This window comes from Ambystoma mexicanum, chromosome 13, assembly GCF_040938575.1.
Source record: "Ambystoma mexicanum isolate Mex_15411 chromosome 13, UKY_AmexF1_1, whole genome shotgun sequence".
Taxonomy (NCBI): domain Eukaryota; kingdom Metazoa; phylum Chordata; class Amphibia; order Caudata; family Ambystomatidae; genus Ambystoma; species Ambystoma mexicanum.
This window is the reverse complement of record NC_090938.1, coordinates 342,465,255-342,484,860: the sequence shown is the minus strand read 5'-3', so window position 1 is coordinate 342,484,860 and position 19,606 is coordinate 342,465,255. Positions and strand designations below refer to the sequence as shown.

Genomic DNA, 19,606 nt, shown 5'->3' with positions numbered 1-19,606 from the left:
ATAGTACAATAAATGAGATGCTTGGTCCGTAAAACTCGCCAGAAAATACGTGCAGAGAGTTGCAATCCGGGCAGTATCTGATGCCAAATGCGTTCTTTGTCAGATGTTTGTATGTATTGTTTTCAATAAAGTATTTAAAAATGAGCCTTCTTTAACACATGTCACACGCCTGCTTATTGTGTGTTGGTAGCGTTTTTCCTACCTCTCGCTGTAAAAATGAGAACAAAGTTTCTCGTGATGTCTCAGGCAGCCCGACCTGAGCCTCTGGTTCGTAACAAAAGTGCTGAATGCAGCTCACAGTGCAGCAGCGGGCCAGTGGCGCAATGGATAACGCGTCTGCCTACGGAGCAGAAGATTCCAGGTTCGACTCCTGGCTGGCTCGTTCAAATGCTGCCTTTTTGTTCTGTATTTAAAAATGAGCCTTCTCACGCAAGGCACTCGAAAGCTCATTGTGTGTTTGTAGTCACTGTTGCAGCGTGTTTCTACCTCTACTCGGGAGAAAAAATGGGAACTACGTTATTTCTCATGATGTCTCTAACACATGGCACACGCCTGCTCATTGTCAGTTCATAGGCGTGTTTTCAACCACCTCTCCTTATAAAAATGAGAACTAAGTTGCTCATGATGGCTCAATCCGCATGATGAGCCTCTGCGTCGTAACAAAAGTGCTGATTCCAAGAGTAACTGCAACAGAGGGCCAGTGGCGCAATGGATAACGCGTCTGCCTACGGAGCAGAAGATTCCAGGTTCGACTCCTGGCTGGCTCGTTCGCATGCTGCCTTTTTGTTCTAGAAAGTATTTAAAAATGAGCCTTGTCACGCATGGCACACAAAAGCACATTGTTTGTTCGTAGTTAGTGCGTTTTTTCTACCTCTCCTCTGGGAAAAATGAGAACTAAGTTTCTCATGATGGCACACGCTCGCTCACCTGCTCATTGTGGGCTTGTAGCGTTTTTTTCTACCTCTCCTTGTAAAAATGAGAAGTACGTTTCTCACTGTGTCTCAAGCAGGAAACTTCTGTTTCGTTACAAAAGTGCTGACTCCTGCTCACGCTGTAGCAGCGGTCCAGTGGCGCAATGGATAACACATTTGACTAATTCCAGGTTGACTCCTGGCTGGCTCGATCATAGGCTGCCTTTTTGATTTATTCAATATGTATACATGGTCGAAGGCTGCAGACAGGCCCAGTAACAAGAGGAGGGCTTGCTTCTTGGCATCTTTGATATCATCCTGTTGAATCTTTAGGTCCAATAAGGCCGATTCAGTGCCGTGGCTTGGTTGGAAACCAGATTGGCGCAAGCCCAGGAGATTGTGTGATTCCAGTCAAAACAGGTTCTTCCCTGTTCGTCCAAAACCATCAAGGACCACATTGACACCCTTGCTCTGAATCTGGCCGACTTCTGTAACCATTCCATCACCTGTGGAATCTTCCCCTCCACTCTGAAGCATTCTCTTGTGCACCCTCTTCTCAAAAATTCCACAGCCGACCCCTCCGGTTCGGCTAACTTCGCAGGTTTCTATCACTCCTTTCCAGGGCAAACTCTTGGAAAAGCTGACCATCTCCCAGCTTAATCTTCACACTGACTCTGTTGGTTGTCTCCATGACCATCAGCCTGGCTTCAGAGCTGTCAGAAGCATGGAAACTGCTCTCCTGAACACCTGTGAAGACCTGCTGTCCAACCATGACTCTAACATCCCTTTTGGGTCCTCATCCTACTCGATTTCTCTTCTGCCTTTGACACGGTCAACCATGCCATCCTGCTCAACTGTCTCCGTGATAAGCCGGGTATCACTGATCAGGCCCTGGCCTGGATGACCTCTTTCCACTCTGATCGGCCCTCCCAGGTCCAACTTGGGTCCTTCCTTTTCGCCATCTCATTCTCTACTTGTGGTGTTCCCCACGGGTCTAACCTCTCTCCCTGGCTGTTCAACCAATACCTGGCACCCATTTCCCACCGCATTGCAGCTCTCTGCTTCAACTTTCAGTGCTATGCGGATGACACTCTGCTTGTTTTCAGGCTTCCCTCCCTCATCTCTGACCGTCTGTCTGCCATCCAGGACTGGTCTGCCGCCAATGATCTCTGCCTTAATCCCATTTAGGCAGAGATTCTCCTCATCGGCACACCTGCACCCTCCTTTCCTGCCACTCTCTGGCCGGCCTCCCTTGGCCCTCTTCCTGCTCCCACCTTTGAGGCTAAGAACCTTGGGGTCATCTTCGACTCCACACTCTCCTTTTCTTCTCACATCTCTGACATCTCTAAGAAGTCAAACTACCAACTGTACATTTGCAGAGGTATTGTTCCTTTCCTCTCCTTCCCCCAGAAGCTTACTGTATCTAGAGCTCTGATTCTCTCTAGGCTAGACTACTGCAACAGCCTCTTTCTAAATCTGCCTGCTTCTTCTCTCTGTCCTCTGCAACTCATCCAGAACAGGACTGCAAGACGTTTCCTTGGTCTGAAGCCCAGGGATCGTATCTCTCCAGCCCTGAAATCTTTTCATTGCTCCCAGTGGCTGCAAGGGTTAAATTCAAGTCCCTCTGCATTGTCCACAAGGCTTACTGGGGCCTGGGTCCAAAATACCTTCAACTCTCCCTCCGTAAATACCTTCCCACTCGAGCTCTTTTCTCATCCACCTCCAACTCCCTCAGGGCCGGTCGCTTCTCCAAGCAACGAGTTGGGGGTAGATCTCTTTCCTCAGCTGGGGCCTCCCTCTGGAACAGCCTGCCTGCCACACTGAAACTTGAGGAGAACCATCTCTGGTTCCGGAAGCACCTCAAGACCTTCCTCTTTGCTTCTGCCTTTGCTCTTCCGCTCCCCTGCTGATCTGTCTGCTTCGGCTCCGTGCACCTGGCTACCCTCTGATTTCGGGCCAAGGTCCCTGCCCACCCAGCCGCACACCTGCACTGCCTCCTGGCAACCCTTGCACGCAATCCTTGCACTTGGGTCTGTATCTGTAACCCTACAGTGCCCTTACCTGCACTTATCAGACACCCCTTGTCTGCGCTTTAAACCTCGCACTTGCCACCCTGCTGGCTGCGCTACCAGTTGTTGTTGTTTTTATCCCTTCCTAGGCACGTTCCACCTCGCCCCTCTCCTTGCACTTTCCTCCCTCCCTCTCCCCTGCACTTGAGCATTCTCAATGTCACTGGGCCTAGGAAGATCGCTGTTTTGTCCTCCCTTCTTCCCCTCCCTTGCCTCGTCACGCTCTGAAACACGCGTGTATGAGTACGATTCAAATACAATATCATGTCATATCATAGCAGGAATCTATAGATCTGAAGATACGCAACTCCTTCAATCATTCATTGCAAACAGTAACAAACAAGGATAATTCCTCAGTGGTGTGATGGAGGCCCTTAACAGGTCTGAGGGATGTCCCCAACATCTGGAACACGATTTATCCTCCCATTACACCACTAATGAAACTTCTTTGCCTTCTCCATTGTTCAGGACGTTTTGGCATGTGCCAATTTGCACTGGACGCAGATCCCCTGCCGCTGAGGCCTCTTGGCCATGACCTTTTAGCACTGCTATGATTTGGCAAGTGAAGAATCACAACATAGGGCCACCACTAGATGCAATGTGATGTACGCTATCTGCCAAGATGGGCTACGTGCTACATGCCAACATACAGAAAGCGGAGTCTTTACTTTTTGAAGGGTCTTCCTGTGAAAGGGCTGTTTGGCGCTTACATGGCAGAATGCATGGACCTCAGAATAGAATACTTTGTGCATCTACCTACATCCGAAGAGACACTGTCAAAGGCGTGCCTGTTCACTTTGACTGCCTGTCTGATCTTGAACAACTAGCGTAGGTCTGGGGTAAGTTGAAGACTCAACAAACACGTACCTTAACTCGGTAGTGATATGAAGATATGGAAAGGCTGGGCGAAATCTATTGGGATCAAAGGACCTCGTGTCACCTTGCCAGTCTACAGTGGTTTGATGGATAGGGGTACAGTGGGGTGGGGCAGTGGGTAGGGTAGGTGTACAGTGGTGTGGGATATTGTGGGTAGCGAAGAGTGGGGTAGGTGTAGAGTGGTTTGGGGTATAGTCAGTGGTGGTAGAGTAGGGTGGGGATAAGGGTAGATTGGGTGAGAGGGGAGAGGTGGGAATAGAGGGGGTGGGGTAGTGAGTTAAGGTCAGGTAGAATTGGGTAAGATTTTTGTTATTATACCGGTAGCCATTTACAGCGGCAATTAAGCCATTAACTCACAGCAGACTGCTTAGAAACAACATAGATACCAGGGGTTGAGTTTTGGGTGGGAGGGGCAAGGAGTGGGTGGGAATGGCCAAAGAGGTAAGCATGGCCCAAGGCAGTCAATTAGACGATAAACAACCAACAATATTTAACAAATAAATAACCCAAAAAAAAACAAGTCGTGTGTCCCTCTTCACATGTCATCTCATCTCCCTCCTACCTGTACTTCAATGCAACGGTTTCGGCTTATAGGTGGTGCTTAAAATGCACAGTAGGCCATGTGCCTTCATCGCACCGGTGTTGTATACTAAACTGTTCCCCATGATAGACTGCTCGCCTGGTGTTCGGCAATCTTGGAGCCCCAACCCAACACCCTGACACAGCGATCGCCAAAAGGAAATAAAAATGTGCTGAAATGCTCCAGCCGGGCTTCTTAGTCCTGCTCTCTAAGAGGAAGGCTACAGCTCAATAAAACACCTTTTAAGAAGTAAACAAAAAATTGTATTCAATATATTATATGTTATTTTCTTAAAGTGAAAAACCCCATTTTATGTCTCTCACTTGTTGCATGTTTCGCGTTTCTGTGGCATGCACGTCGAGTACTCCTTGGCACGCCTATCACTCAGGCCTTACCTGTTTCATATCTGTATGGCACTTTTGGGGTTGATCTGGGTACAGATCATCCTCTCCCGCGGATTTAACACTGAAGAGCACCGAGCACATAAAATGGTACAATACTAAAAAGTGAAAACAGTCTAAATCTGTTATTTGGCATGAAAATGTGAGTGCTATCGTACAATAAATGAGATGCTTGGTCCGTAAAACTCGCCAGAAAATACGTGCAGACAGTTGCAATCCGGGCAGTATCTGATGCCAAATGCGTTCTTTGTCAGATGTTTGTATGTATTGTTTTCAATAAAGTATTTAAAAATGAGCCTTCTTTAACACATGTCACACGCCTGCTTATTGTGTGTTGGTAGCGTTTTTCCTACCTCTCGCTGTAAAAATGAGAACAAAGTTTCTCGTGATGTCTCAGGCAGCCCGACCTGAGCCTCTGGTTCGTAACAAAAGTGCTGAATGCAGCTCACAGTGCAGCAGCGGGCCAGTGGCGCAATGGATAACGCGTCTGCCTACGGAGCAGAAGATTCCAGGTTCGACTCCTGGCTGGCTCGTTCAAATGCTGCCTTTTTGTTCTGTATTTAAAAATGAGCCTTCTCACGCAAGGCACTCGAAAGCTCATTGTGTGTTTGTAGTCACTGTTGCAGCGTGTTTCTACCTCTACTCGGGAGAAAAAATGGGAACTACGTTATTTCTCATGATGTCTGTAACACATGGCACACGCCTGCTCATTGTCAGTTCGTAGGCGTGTTTTCAACCACCTCTCCTTATAAAAATGAGAACTAAGTTGCTCATGATGGCTCAATCCGCATGATGAGCCTCTGCGTCGTAACAAAAGTGCTGATTCCAAGAGTCACTGCAGCAGAGGGCCAGTGGCGCAATGGATAACGCGTCTGCCTACGGAGCAGAAGATTCCAGGTTCGACTCCTGGCTGGCTCGTTCGCATGCTGCCTTTTTGTTCTAGAAAGTATTTAAAAATGAGCCTTGTCACGCATGGCACACAAAAGCACATTGTTTGTTCGTAGTTAGTGCGTTTTTTCTACCTCTCCTCTGGGAAAAATGAGAACTAAGTTTCTCATGATGGCACACGCTCGCTCACCTGCTCATTGTGGGCTTGTAGCGTTTTTTTCTACCTCTCCTTGTAAAAATGAGAAGTACGTTTCTCACTGTGTCTCAAGCAGGAAACTTCTGTTTCGTTACAAAAGTGCTGACTCCTGCTCACGCTGTAGCAGCGGTCCAGTGGCGCAATGGATAACACATTTGACTAATTCCAGGTTGACTCCTGGCTGGCTCGATCATAGGCTGCCTTTTTGATTTATTCAATATGTATACATGGTCGAAGGCTGCAGACAGGCCCAGTAACAAGAGGAGGGCTTGCTTCTTGGCATCTTTGATATCATCCTGTTGAATCTTTAGGTCCAGTAAGGCCGATTCAGTGCCGTGGCTTGGTTGGAAACCAGATTGGCGCAAGCCCAGGAGATTGTGTGATTCCAGTCAAAACAGGTTCTTCCCTGTTCGTCCAAAACCATCAAGGACCACATTGACACCCTTGCTCTGAATCTGGCCGACTTCTGTAACCATTCCATCACCTGTGGAATCTTCCCCTCCACTCTGAAGCATTCTCTTGTGCACCCTCTTCTCAAAAATTTCACAGCCGACCCCTCCGGCCCGGCTAACTTCGCAGGTTTCTATCACTCCTTTCCAGGGCAAACTCTTGGAAAAGCTGACCATCTCCCAGCTTAATCTTCACACCGACTCTGTTGGTTGTCTCCATGACCATCAGCCTGGCTTCAGAGCTGTCAGAAGCATGGAAACTGCTCTCCTGAACACCTGTGAAGACCTGCTGTCCAACCATGACTCTAACATCCCTTTTGGGTCCTCATCCTACTCGATTTCTCTTCTGCCTTTGACACGGTCAACCATGCCATCCTGCTCAACTGTCTCCGTGATAAGCCGGGTATCACTGATCAGGCCCTGGCCTGGATGACCTCTTTCCACTCTGATCGGCCCTCCCAGGTCCAACTTGGGTCCTTCCTTTTCGCCATCTCATTCTCTACTTGTGGTGTTCCCCACGGGTCTAACCTCTCTCCCTGGCTGTTCAACCAATACCTGGCACCCATTTCCCACCGCATTGCAGCTCTCTGCTTCAACTTTCAGTGCTATGCGGATGACACTCTGCTTGTTTTCAGGCTTCCCTCCCTCATCTCTGACCGTCTGTCTGCCATCCAGGACTGGTCTGCCGCCAATGATCTCTGCCTTAATCCCATTTAGGCAGAGATTCTCCTCATCGGCACACCTGCACCCTCCTTTCCTGCCACTCTCTGGCCGGCCTCCCTTGGCCCTCTTCCTGCTCCCACCTTTGAGGCTAAGAACCTTGGGGTCATCTTCGACTCCACACTCTCCTTTTCTTCTCACATCTCTGACATCTCTAAGAAGTCAAACTACCAACTGTACATTTGCAGAGGTATTGTTCCTTTCCTCTCCTTCCCCCAGAAGCTTACTGTATCTAGAGCTCTGATTCTCTCTAGGCTAGACTACTGCAACAGCCTCTTTCTAAATCTGCCTGCTTCTTCTCTCTGTCCTCTGCAACTCATCCAGAACAGGACTGCAAGACGTTTCCTTGGTCTGAAGCCCAGGGATCGTATCTCTCCAGCCCTGAAATCTTTTCATTGCTCCCAGTGGCTGCAAGGGTTAAATTCAAGTCCCTCTGCATTGTCCACAAGGCTTACTGGGGCCTGGGTCCAAAATACCTTCAACTCTCCCTCCGTAAATACCTTCCCACTCGAGCTCTTTTCTCCTCCACCTCCAACTCCCTCAGGGCCGGTCGCTTCTCCAAGCAACGAGTTGGGGGTAGATCTCTTTCCTCAGCTGGGGCCTCCCTCTGGAACAGCCTGCCTGCCACACTGAAACTTGAGGAGAACCATCTCTGGTTCCGGAAGCACCTCAAGACCTTCCTCTTTGCTTCTGCCTTTGCTCTTCCGCTCCCCTGCTGATCTGTCTGCTTCAGCTCCGTGCACCTGGCTACCCTCTGATTTCGGGCCAAGGTCCCTGCCCACCCAGCCGCACACCTGCACTGCCTCCTGGCAACCCTTGCACGCAATCCCTGCACTTGGGTCTGTATCTGTAACCCTACAGTGCCCTTACCTGCACTTATCAGACACCCCTTGTCTGCGCTTTAAACCTCGCACTTGCCACCCTGCTGGCTGCGCTACCAGTTGTTGTTGTTTTTATCCCTTCCTAGGCACGTTCCACCTCGCCCCTCTCCTTGCACTTTCCTCCCTCCCTCTCCCCTGCACTTGAGCATTCTCAATGTCACTGGGCCTAGGAAGATCGCTGTTTTGTCCTCCCTTCTTCCCCTCCCTTGCCTCGTCACGCTCTGAAACACGCGTGTATGAGTACGATTCAAATACAATATCATGTCATATCATAGCAGGAATCTATAGATCTGAAGATACGCAACTCCTTCAATCATTCATTGCAAACAGTAACAAACAAGGATAATTCCTCAGTGGTGTGATGGAGGCCCTTAACAGGTCTGAGGGATGTCCCCAACATCTGGAACACGATTTATCCTCCCATTACACCACTAATGAAACTTCTTTGCCTTCTCCATTGTTCAGGACGTTTTGGCATGTGCCAATTTGCACTGGACGCAGATCCCCTGCCGCTGAGGCCTCTTGGCCATGACCTTTTAGCACTGCTATGATTTGGCAAGTGAAGAATCACAACATAGGGCCACCACTAGATGCAATGTGATGTACGCTATCTGCCAAGATGGGCTACGTGCTACATGCCAACATACAGAAAGCGGAGTCTTTACTTTTTGAAGGGTCTTCCCGTGAAAGGGCTGTTTGGCGCTTACATGGCAGAATGCATGGACCTCAGAATAGAATACTTTGTGCATCTACCTACATCCGAAGAGACACTGTCAAAGGCGTGCCTGTTCACTTTGACTGCCTGTCTGATCTTGAACAACTAGCGTAGGTCTGGGGTAAGTTGAAGACTCAACAAACACGTACCTTAACTCGGTAGTGATCTGAAGATATGGAAAGGCTGGGCGAAATCTATTGGGATCAAAGGACCTCGTGTCACCTTGCCAGTCTACAGTGGTTTGATGGATAGGGGTACAGTGGGGTGGGGCAGTGGGTAGGGTAGGTCTACAGTGGTGTGGGATATTGTGGGTAGCGAAGAGTGGGGTAGGTGTAGAGTGGTTTGGGGTATAGTCAGTGGTGGTAGAGTAGGGTGGGGATAAGGGTAGATTGGGTGAGAGGGGAGAGGTGGGAATAGAGGGGGTGGGGTAGTGAGTTAAGGACAGGTAGAATTGGGTAAGATTTTTGTTATTATACCGGTAGCCATTTACAGCGGCAATTAAGCCATTAACTCACAGCAGACTGCTTAGAAACAACATAGATACCAGGGGTTGAGTTTTGGGTGGGAGGGGCAAGGAGTGGGTGGGAATGGCCAAAGAGGTAAGCATGGCCCAAGGCAGTCAATTAGACGATAAACAACCAACAATATTTAACAAATAAATAACCCAAAAAAAAACAAGTCGTGTGTCCCTCTTCACATGTCATCTCATCTCCCTCCTACCTGTACTTCAATGCAACGGTTTCGGCTTATAGGTGGTGCTTAAAATGCACAGTAGGCCATGTGCCTTCATCGCACCGGTGTTGTATACTAAACTGTTCCCCATGATAGACTGCTCGCCTGGTGTTCGGCAATCTTGGAGCCCCAACCCAACACCCTGACACAGCGATCGCCAAAAGGAAATAAAAATGTGCTGAAATGCTCCAGCCGGGCTTCTTAGTCCTGCTCTCTAAGAGGAAGGCTACAGCTCAATAAAACACCTTTTAAGAAGTAAACAAAAAATTGTATTCAATATATTATATGTTATTTTCTTAAAGTGAAAAACCCCATTTTATGTCTCTCACTTGTTGCATGTTTCGCGTTTCTGTGGCATGCACGTCGAGTACTCCTTGGCACGCCTATCACTCAGGCCTTACCTGTTTCATATCTGTATGGCACTTTTGGGGTTGATCTGGGTACAGATCATCCTCTCCCGCGGATTTAACACTGAAGAGCACCGAGCACATAAAATGGTACAATACTAAAAAGTGAAAACAGTCTAAATCTGTTATTTGGCATGAAAATGTGAGTGCTATCGTACAATAAATGAGATGCTTGGTCCGTAAAACTCGCCAGAAAATACGTGCAGACAGTTGCAATCCGGGCAGTATCTGATGCCAAATGCGTTCTTTGTCAGATGTTTGTATGTATTGTTTTCAATAAAGTATTTAAAAATGAGCCTTCTTTAACACATGTCACACGCCTGCTTATTGTGTGTTGGTAGCGTTTTTCCTACCTCTCGCTGTAAAAATGAGAACAAAGTTTCTCGTGATGTCTCAGGCAGCCCGACCTGAGCCTCTGGTTCGTAACAAAAGTGCTGAATGCAGCTCACAGTGCAGCAGCGGGCCAGTGGCGCAATGGATAACGCGTCTGCCTACGGAGCAGAAGATTCCAGGTTCGACTCCTGGCTGGCTCGTTCAAATGCTGCCTTTTTGTTCTGTATTTAAAAATGAGCCTTCTCACGCAAGGCACTCGAAAGCTCATTGTGTGTTTGTAGTCACTGTTGCAGCGTGTTTCTACCTCTACTCGGGAGAAAAAATGGGAACTACGTTATTTCTCATGATGTCTGTAACACATGGCACACGCCTGCTCATTGTCAGTTCGTAGGCGTGTTTTCAACCACCTCTCCTTATAAAAATGAGAACTAAGTTGCTCATGATGGCTCAATCCGCATGATGAGCCTCTGCGTCGTAACAAAAGTGCTGATTCCAAGAGTCACTGCAGCAGAGGGCCAGTGGCGCAATGGATAACGCGTCTGCCTACGGAGCAGAATATTCCAGGTTCGACTCCTGGCTGGCTCGTTCGCATGCTGCCTTTTTGTTCTAGAAAGTATTTAAAAATGAGCCTTGTCACGCATGGCACACAAAAGCACATTGTTTGTTCGTAGTTAGTGCGTTTTTTCTACCTCTCCTCTGGGAAAAATGAGAACTAAGTTTCTCATGATGGCACACGCTCGCTCACCTGCTCATTGTGGGCTTGTAGCGTTTTTTTCTACCTCTCCTTGTAAAAATGAGAAGTACGTTTCTCACTGTGTCTCAAGCAGGAAACTTCTGTTTCGTTACAAAAGTGCTGACTCCTGCTCACGCTGTAGCAGCGGTCCAGTGGCGCAATGGATAACACATTTGACTAATTCCAGGTTGACTCCTGGCTGGCTCGATCATAGGCTGCCTTTTTGATTTATTCAATATGTATACATGGTCGAAGGCTGCAGACAGGCCCAGTAACAAGAGGAGGGCTTGCTTCTTGGCATCTTTGATATCATCCTGTTGAATCTTTAGGTCCAGTAAGGCCGATTCAGTGCCGTGGCTTGGTTGGAAACCAGATTGGCGCAAGCCCAGGAGATTGTGTGATTCCAGTCAAAACAGGTTCTTCCCTGTTCGTCCAAAACCATCAAGGACCACATTGACACCCTTGCTCTGAATCTGGCCGACTTCTGTAACCATTCCATCACCTGTGGAATCTTCCCCTCCACTCTGAAGCATTCTCTTGTGCACCCTCTTCTCAAAAATTTCACAGCCGACCCCTCCGGCCCGGCTAACTTCGCAGGTTTCTATCACTCCTTTCCAGGGCAAACTCTTGGAAAAGCTGACCATCTCCCAGCTTAATCTTCACACCGACTCTGTTGGTTGTCTCCATGACCATCAGCCTGGCTTCAGAGCTGTCAGAAGCATGGAAACTGCTCTCCTGAACACCTGTGAAGACCTGCTGTCCAACCATGACTCTAACATCCCTTTTGGGTCCTCATCCTACTCGATTTCTCTTCTGCCTTTGACACGGTCAACCATGCCATCCTGCTCAACTGTCTCCGTGATAAGCCGGGTATCACTGATCAGGCCCTGGCCTGGATGACCTCTTTCCACTCTGATCGGCCCTCCCAGGTCCAACTTGGGTCCTTCCTTTTCGCCATCTCATTCTCTACTTGTGGTGTTCCCCACGGGTCTAACCTCTCTCCCTGGCTGTTCAACCAATACCTGGCACCCATTTCCCACCGCATTGCAGCTCTCTGCTTCAACTTTCAGTGCTATGCGGATGACACTCTGCTTGTTTTCAGGCTTCCCTCCCTCATCTCTGACCGTCTGTCTGCCATCCAGGACTGGTCTGCCGCCAATGATCTCTGCCTTAATCCCATTTAGGCAGAGATTCTCCTCATCGGCACACCTGCACCCTCCTTTCCTGCCACTCTCTGGCCGGCCTCCCTTGGCCCTCTTCCTGCTCCCACCTTTGAGGCTAAGAACCTTGGGGTCATCTTCGACTCCACACTCTCCTTTTCTTCTCACATCTCTGACATCTCTAAGAAGTCAAACTACCAACTGTACATTTGCAGAGGTATTGTTCCTTTCCTCTCCTTCCCCCAGAAGCTTACTGTATCTAGAGCTCTGATTCTCTCTAGGCTAGACTACTGCAACAGCCTCTTTCTAAATCTGCCTGCTTCTTCTCTCTGTCCTCTGCAACTCATCCAGAACAGGACTGCAAGACGTTTCCTTGGTCTGAAGCCCAGGGATCGTATCTCTCCAGCCCTGAAATCTTTTCATTGCTCCCAGTGGCTGCAAGGGTTACATTCAAGTCCCTCTGCATTGTCCACAAGGCTTACTGGGGCCTGGGTCCAAAATACCTTCAACTCTCCCTCCGTAAATACCTTCCCACTCGAGCTCTTTTCTCCTCCACCTCCAACTCCCTCAGGGCCGGTCGCTTCTCCAAGCAACGAGTTGGGGGTAGATCTCTTTCCTCAGCTGGGGCCTCCCTCTGGAACAGCCTGCCTGCCACACTGAAACTTGAGGAGAACCATCTCTGGTTCCGGAAGCACCTCAAGACCTTCCTCTTTGCTTCTGCCTTTGCTCTTCCGCTCCCCTGCTGATCTGTCTGCTTCAGCTCCGTGCACCTGGCTACCCTCTGATTTCGGGCCAAGGTCCCTGCCCACCCAGCCGCACACCTGCACTGCCTCCTGGCAACCCTTGCACGCAATCCCTGCACTTGGGTCTGTATCTGTAACCCTACAGTGCCCTTACCTGCACTTATCAGACACCCCTTGTCTGCGCTTTAAACCTCGCACTTGCCACCCTGCTGGCTGCGCTACCAGTTGTTGTTGTTTTTATCCCTTCCTAGGCACGTTCCACCTCGCCCCTCTCCTTGCACTTTCCTCCCTCCCTCTCCCCTGCACTTGAGCATTCTCAATGTCACTGGGCCTAGGAAGATCGCTGTTTTGTCCTCCCTTCTTCCCCTCCCTTGCCTCGTCACGCTCTGAAACACGCGTGTATGAGTACGATTCAAATACAATATCATGTCATATCATAGCAGGAATCTATAGATCTGAAGATACGCAACTCCTTCAATCATTCATTGCAAACAGTAACAAACAAGGATAATTCCTCAGTGGTGTGATGGAGGCCCTTAACAGGTCTGAGGGATGTCCCCAACATCTGGAACACGATTTATCCTCCCATTACACCACTAATGAAACTTCTTTGCCTTCTCCATTGTTCAGGACGTTTTGGCATGTGCCAATTTGCACTGGACGCAGATCCCCTGCCGCTGAGGCCTCTTGGCCATGACCTTTTAGCACTGCTATGATTTGGCAAGTGAAGAATCACAACATAGGGCCACCACTAGATGCAATGTGATGTACGCTATCTGCCAAGATGGGCTACGTGCTACATGCCAACATACAGAAAGCGGAGTCTTTACTTTTTGAAGGGTCTTCCCGTGAAAGGGCTGTTTGGCGCTTACATGGCAGAATGCATGGACCTCAGAATAGAATACTTTGTGCATCTACCTACATCCGAAGAGACACTGTCAAAGGCGTGCCTGTTCACTTTGACTGCCTGTCTGATCTTGAACAACTAGCGTAGGTCTGGGGTAAGTTGAAGACTCAACAAACACGTACCTTAACTCGGTAGTGATCTGAAGATATGGAAAGGCTGGGCGAAATCTATTGGGATCAAAGGACCTCGTGTCACCTTGCCAGTCTACAGTGGTTTGATGGATAGGGGTACAGTGGGGTGGGGCAGTGGGTAGGGTAGGTCTACAGTGGTGTGGGATATTGTGGGTAGCGAAGAGTGGGGTAGATGTAGAGTGGTTTGGGGTATAGTCAGTGGTGGTAGAGTAGGGTGGGGATAAGGGTAGATTGGGTGAGAGGGGAGAGGTGGGAATAGAGGGGGTGGGGTAGTGAGTTAAGGACAGGTAGAATTGGGTAAGATTTTTGTTATTATACCGGTAGCCATTTACAGCGGCAATTAAGCCATTAACTCACAGCAGACTGCTTAGAAACAACATAGATACCAGGGGTTGAGTTTTGGGTGGGAGGGGCAAGGAGTGGGTGGGAATGGCCAAAGAGGTAAGCATGGCCCAAGGCAGTCAATTAGACGATAAACAACCAACAATATTTAACAAATAAATAACCCAAAAAAAACCAAGTCGTGTGTCCCTCTTCACATGTCATCTCCCTCCTACCTGTACTTCAATGCAACGGTTTCGGCTTATAGGTGGTGCTTAAAATGCACAGTAGGCCATGTGCCTTCATCGCACCGGTGTTGTATACTAAACTGTTCCCCATGATAGACTGCTCGCCTGGTGTTCGGCAATCTTGGAGCCCCAACCCAACACCCTGACACAGCGATCGCCAAAAGGAAATAAAAATGTGCTGAAATGCTCCAGCCGGGCTTCTTAGTCCTGCTCTCTAAGAGGAAGGCTACAGCTCAATAAAACACCTTTTAAGAAGTAAACAAAAAATTGTATTCAATATATTATATGTTATTTTCTTAAAGTGAAAAACCCCATTTTATGTCTCTCACTTGTTGCATGTTTCGCGTTTCTGTGGCATGCACGTCGAGTACTCCTTGGCACGCCTATCACTCAGGCCTTATCTGTTTCATATCTGTATGGCACTTTTGGGGTTGATCTGGGTACAGATCATCCTCTCCCGCGGATTTAACACTGAAGAGCACCGAGCACATAAAATGGTACAATACTAAAAAGTGAAAACAGTCTAAATCTGTTATTTGCGCATGAAAATGTGAGTGCTATCGTACAATAAATGAGATGCTTGGTCCGTAAAACTCGCCAGAAAATACGTGCAGAGAGTTGCAATCCGGGCAGTATCTGATGCCAAATGCGTTCTTTGTCAGATGTTTGTATGTATTGTTTTCAATAAAGTATTTAAAAATGAGCCTTCTTTAACACATGTCACACGCCTGCTTATTGTGTGTTGGTAGCGTTTTTCCTACCTCTCGCTGTAAAAATGAGAACAAAGTTTCTCGTGATGTCTCAGGCAGCCCGACCTGAGCCTCTGGTTCGTAACAAAAGTGCTGAATGCAGCTCACAGTGGAGCAGCGGGCCAGTGGCGCAATGGATAACGCGTCTGCCTACGGAGCAGAAGATTCCAGGTTCGAATCCTGGCTGGCTCGTTCAAATGCTGCCTTTTTGTTCTGTATTTAAAAATGAGCCTTCTCACGCAAGGCACTCGAAAGCTCATTGTGTGTTTGTAGTCACTGTTGCAGCGTGTTTCTACCTCTACTCGGGAGAAAAAATGGGAACTACGTTATTTCTCATGATGTCTCTAACACATGGCACACGCCTGCTCATTGTCAGTTCGTAGGCGTGTTTTCAACCACCTCTCCTTATAAAAATGAGAACTAAGTTGCTCATGATGGCTCAATCCGCATGATGAGCCTCTGCGTCGTAACAAAAGTGCTGATTCCAAGAGTCACTGCAGCAGAGGGCCAGTGGCGCAATGGATAACGCGTCTGCCTACGGAGCAGAAGATTCCAGGTTCGACTCCTGGCTGGCTCGTTCGCATGCTGCCTTTTTGTTCTAGAAAGTATTTAAAAATGAGCCTTGTCACGCATGGCACACAAAAGCACATTGTTTGTTCGTAGTTAGTGCGTTTTTTCTACCTCTCCTCTGGGAAAAATGAGAACTAAGTTTCTCATGATGGCACACGCTCGCTCACCTGCTCATTGTGGGCTTGTAGCGTTTTTTTCTACCTCTCCTTGTAAAAATGAGAAGTACGTTTCTCACTGTGTCTCAAGCAGGAAACTTCTGTTTCGTTACAAAAGTGCTGACTCCTGCTCACGCTGTAGCAGCGGTCCAGTGGCGCAATGGATAACACATTTGACTAATTCCAGGTTGACTCCTGGCTGGCTCGATCATAGGCTGCCTTTTTGATTTATTCAATATGTATACATGGTCGAAGGCTGCAGACAGGCCCAGTAACAAGAGGAGGGCTTGCTTCTTGGCATCTTTGATATCATCCTGTTGAATCTTTAGGTCCAGTAAGGCCGATTCAGTGCCGTGGCTTGGTTGGAAACCAGATTGGCGCAAGCCCAGGAGATTGTGTGATTCCAGTCAAAACAGGTTCTTCCCTGTTCGTCCAAAACCATCAAGGACCACATTGACACCCTTGCTCTGAATCTGGCCGACTTCTGTAACCATTCCATCACCTGTGGAATCTTCCCCTCCACTCTGAAGCATTCTCTTGTGCACCCTCTTCTCAAAAATTTCACAGCCGACCCCTCCGGCCCGGCTAACTTCGCAGGTTTCTATCACTCCTTTCCAGGGCAAACTCTTGGAAAAGCTGACCATCTCCCAGCTTAATCTTCACACCGACTCTGTTGGTTGACTCCATGACCATCAGCCTGGCTTCAGAGCTGTCAGAAGCATGGAAACTGCTCTCCTGAACACCTGTGAAGACCTGCTGTCCAACCATGACTCTAACATCCCTTTTGGGTCCTCATCCTACTCGATTTCTCTTCTGCCTTTGACACGGTCAACCATGCCATCCTGCTCAACTGTCTCCGTGATAAGCCGGGTATCACTGATCAGGCCCTGGCCTGGATGACCTCTTTCCACTCTGATCGGCCCTCCCAGGTCCAACTTGGGTCCTTCCTTTTCGCCATCTCATTCTCTACTTGTGGTGTTCCCCACGGGTCTAACCTCTCTCCCTGGCTGTTCAACCAATACCTGGCACCCATTTCCCACCGCATTGCAGCTCTCTGCTTCAACTTTCAGTGCTATGCGGATGACACTCTGCTTGTTTTCAGGCTTCCCTCCCTCATCTCTGACCGTCTGTCTGCCATCCAGGACTGGTCTGCCGCCAATGATCTCTGCCTTAATCCCATTTAGGCAGAGATTCTCCTCATCGGCACACCTGCACCCTCCTTTCCTGCCACTCTCTGGCCGGCCTCCCTTGGCCCTCTTCCTGCTCCCACCTTTGAGGCTAAGAACCTTGGGGTCATCTTCGACTCCACACTCTCCTTTTCTTCTCACATCTCTGACATCTCTAAGAAGTCAAACTACCAACTGTACATTTGCAGAGGTATTGTTCCTTTCCTCTCCTTCCCCCAGAAGCTTACTGTATCTAGAGCTCTGATTCTCTCTAGGCTAGACTACTGCAACAGCCTCTTTCTAAATCTGCCTGCTTCTTCTCTCTGTCCTCTGCAACTCATCCAGAACAGGACTGCAAGACGTTTCCTTGGTCTGAAGCCCAGGGATCGTATCTCTCCAGCCCTGAAATCTTTTCATTGCTCCCAGTGGCTGCAAGGGTTAAATTCAAGTCCCTCTGCATTGTCCACAAGGCTTACTGGGGCCTGGGTCCAAAATACCTTCAACTCTCCCTCCGTAAATACCTTCCCACTCGAGCTCTTTTCTCCTCCACCTCCAACTCCCTCAGGGCCGGTCGCTTCTCCAAGCAACGAGTTGGGGGTAGATCTCTTTCCTCAGCTGGGGCCTCCCTCTGGAACAGCCTGCCTGCCACACTGAAACTTGAGGAGAACCATCTCTGGTTCCGGAAGCACCTCAAGACCTTCCTCTTTGCTTCTGCCTTTGCTCTTCCGCTCCCCTGCTGATCTGTCTGCTTCAGCTCCGTGCACCTGGCTACCCTCTGATTTCGGGCCAAGGTCCCTGCCCACCCAGCCGCACACCTGCACTGCCTCCTGGCAACCCTTGCACGCAATCCTTGCACTTGGGTCTGTATCTGTAACCCTACAGTGCCCTTACCTGCACTTATCAGACACCCCTTGTCTGCGCTTTAAACCTCGCACTTGCCACCCTGCTGGCTGCGCTACCAGTTGTTGTTGTTTTTATCCCTTCCTAGGCACGTTCCACCTCGCCCCTCTCCTTGCGCTTTCCTCCCTCCCTCTCCCCTGCACTTGAGCATTCTCAATGTCACTGGGCCTAGGAAGATCGCTGTTTTGTCCTCCCTTCTTCCCCTCCCTTGCCTCGTCACGCTCTGAAACACGCGTGTATGAGTACGATTCAAATACAATATCATGTCATATCATAGCAGGAATCTATAGATCTGAAGATACGCAACTCCTTCAATCATTCATTGCAAACAGTAACAAACAAGGATAATTCCTCAGTGGTGTGATGGAGGCCCTTAACAGGTCTGAGGGATGTCCCCAACATCTGGAACACGATTTATCCTCCCATTACACCACTAATGAAACTTCTTTGCCTTCTCCATTGTTCAGGACGTTTTGGCATGTGCCAATTTGCACTGGACGCAGATCCCCTGCCGCTGAGGCCTCTTGGCCATGACCTTTTAGCACTGCTATGATTTGGCAAGTGAAGAATCACAACATAGGGCCACCACTAGATGCAATGTGATGTACGCTATCTGCCAAGATGGGCTACGTGCTACATGCCAACATACAGAAAGCGGAGTCTTTACTTTTTGAAGGGTCTTCCCGTGAAAGGGCTGTTTGGCGCTTACATGGCAGAATGCATGGACCTCAGAATAGAATACTTTGTGCATCTACCTACATCCGAAGAGACACTGTCAAAGGCGTGCCTGTTCACTTTGACTGCCTGTCTGATCTTGAACAACTAGCGTAGGTCTGGGGTAAGTTGAAGACTCAACAAACACGTACCTTAACTCGGTAGTGATCTGAAGATATGGAAAGGCTGGGCGAAATCTATTGGGATCAAAGGACCTCGTGTCACCTTGCCAGTCTACAGTGGTTTGATGGATAGGGGTACAGTGGGGTGGGGCAGTGGGTAGGGTAGGTCTACAGTGGTGTGGGATATTGTGGGTAGCGAAGAGTGGGGTAGGTGTAGAGTGGTTTGGGGTATAGTCAGTGGTGGTAGAGTAGGGTGGGGATAAGGGTAGATTGGGTGAGAGGGGAGAGGTGGGAATAGAGGGGGTGGGGTAGTGAGTTAAGGTCAGGTAGAATTGGGTAAGATTTTTGTTATTATACCGGTAGCCATTTACAGCGGCAATTAAGCCATTAACTCACAGCAGACTGCTTAGAAACAACATAGATACCAGGGGTTGAGTTTTGGGTGGGAGGGGCAAGGAGTGGGTGGGAATGGCCAAAGAGGTAAGCATGGCCCAAGGCAGTCAATTAGACGATAAACAACCAACAATATTTAACAAATAAATAACCCAAAAAAAAACAAGTCGTGTGTCCCTCTTCACATGTCATCTCATCTCCCTCCTACCTGTACTTCAATGCAACGGTTTCGGCTTATAGGTGGTGCTTAAAATGCACAGTAGGCCATGTACCTTCATCGCACCGGTGTTGTATACTAAACTGTTCCCCATGATAGACTGCTCGCCTGGTGTTCGGCAATCTTGGAGCCCCAACCCAACACCCTGACACAGCGATCGCCAAAAGGAAATAAAAATGTGCTGAAATGCTCCAGCCGGGCTTCTTAGTCCTGCTCTCT

The 19,606-nt window shown here is 48.8% G+C and overlaps 8 non-coding genes across 8 annotated transcripts; all 8 read left to right on the top strand.

Annotated features, from left to right (window-relative positions):
- The first annotated feature begins 309 nt into the window (after positions 1-309).
- On the top strand, positions 310-382 carry TRNAR-ACG (transfer RNA arginine (anticodon ACG)). Its single transcript has one exon. It is a non-coding gene; the product is annotated as a tRNA-Arg (tRNA).
- A 312-nt stretch (positions 383-694) lies between these two features.
- Positions 695-767, top strand: TRNAR-ACG (transfer RNA arginine (anticodon ACG)). The gene has a single exon. It is a non-coding gene; the product is annotated as a tRNA-Arg (tRNA).
- Positions 768-5,297: 4,530 nt separating this feature from the next.
- Positions 5,298-5,370, top strand: TRNAR-ACG (transfer RNA arginine (anticodon ACG)). Its single transcript has one exon. It is a non-coding gene; the product is annotated as a tRNA-Arg (tRNA).
- A 312-nt stretch (positions 5,371-5,682) lies between these two features.
- TRNAR-ACG (transfer RNA arginine (anticodon ACG)) lies at positions 5,683-5,755 on the top strand. The gene has a single exon. It is a non-coding gene; the product is annotated as a tRNA-Arg (tRNA).
- A 4,530-nt stretch (positions 5,756-10,285) lies between these two features.
- Positions 10,286-10,358, top strand: TRNAR-ACG (transfer RNA arginine (anticodon ACG)). Its single transcript has one exon. It is a non-coding gene; the product is annotated as a tRNA-Arg (tRNA).
- A 312-nt stretch (positions 10,359-10,670) lies between these two features.
- On the top strand, positions 10,671-10,743 carry TRNAR-ACG (transfer RNA arginine (anticodon ACG)). The gene has a single exon. It is a non-coding gene; the product is annotated as a tRNA-Arg (tRNA).
- A 4,526-nt stretch (positions 10,744-15,269) lies between these two features.
- Positions 15,270-15,342, top strand: TRNAR-ACG (transfer RNA arginine (anticodon ACG)). The gene has a single exon. It is a non-coding gene; the product is annotated as a tRNA-Arg (tRNA).
- A 312-nt stretch (positions 15,343-15,654) lies between these two features.
- Positions 15,655-15,727, top strand: TRNAR-ACG (transfer RNA arginine (anticodon ACG)). The gene has a single exon. It is a non-coding gene; the product is annotated as a tRNA-Arg (tRNA).
- Positions 15,728-19,606: the final 3,879 nt, after the last annotated feature.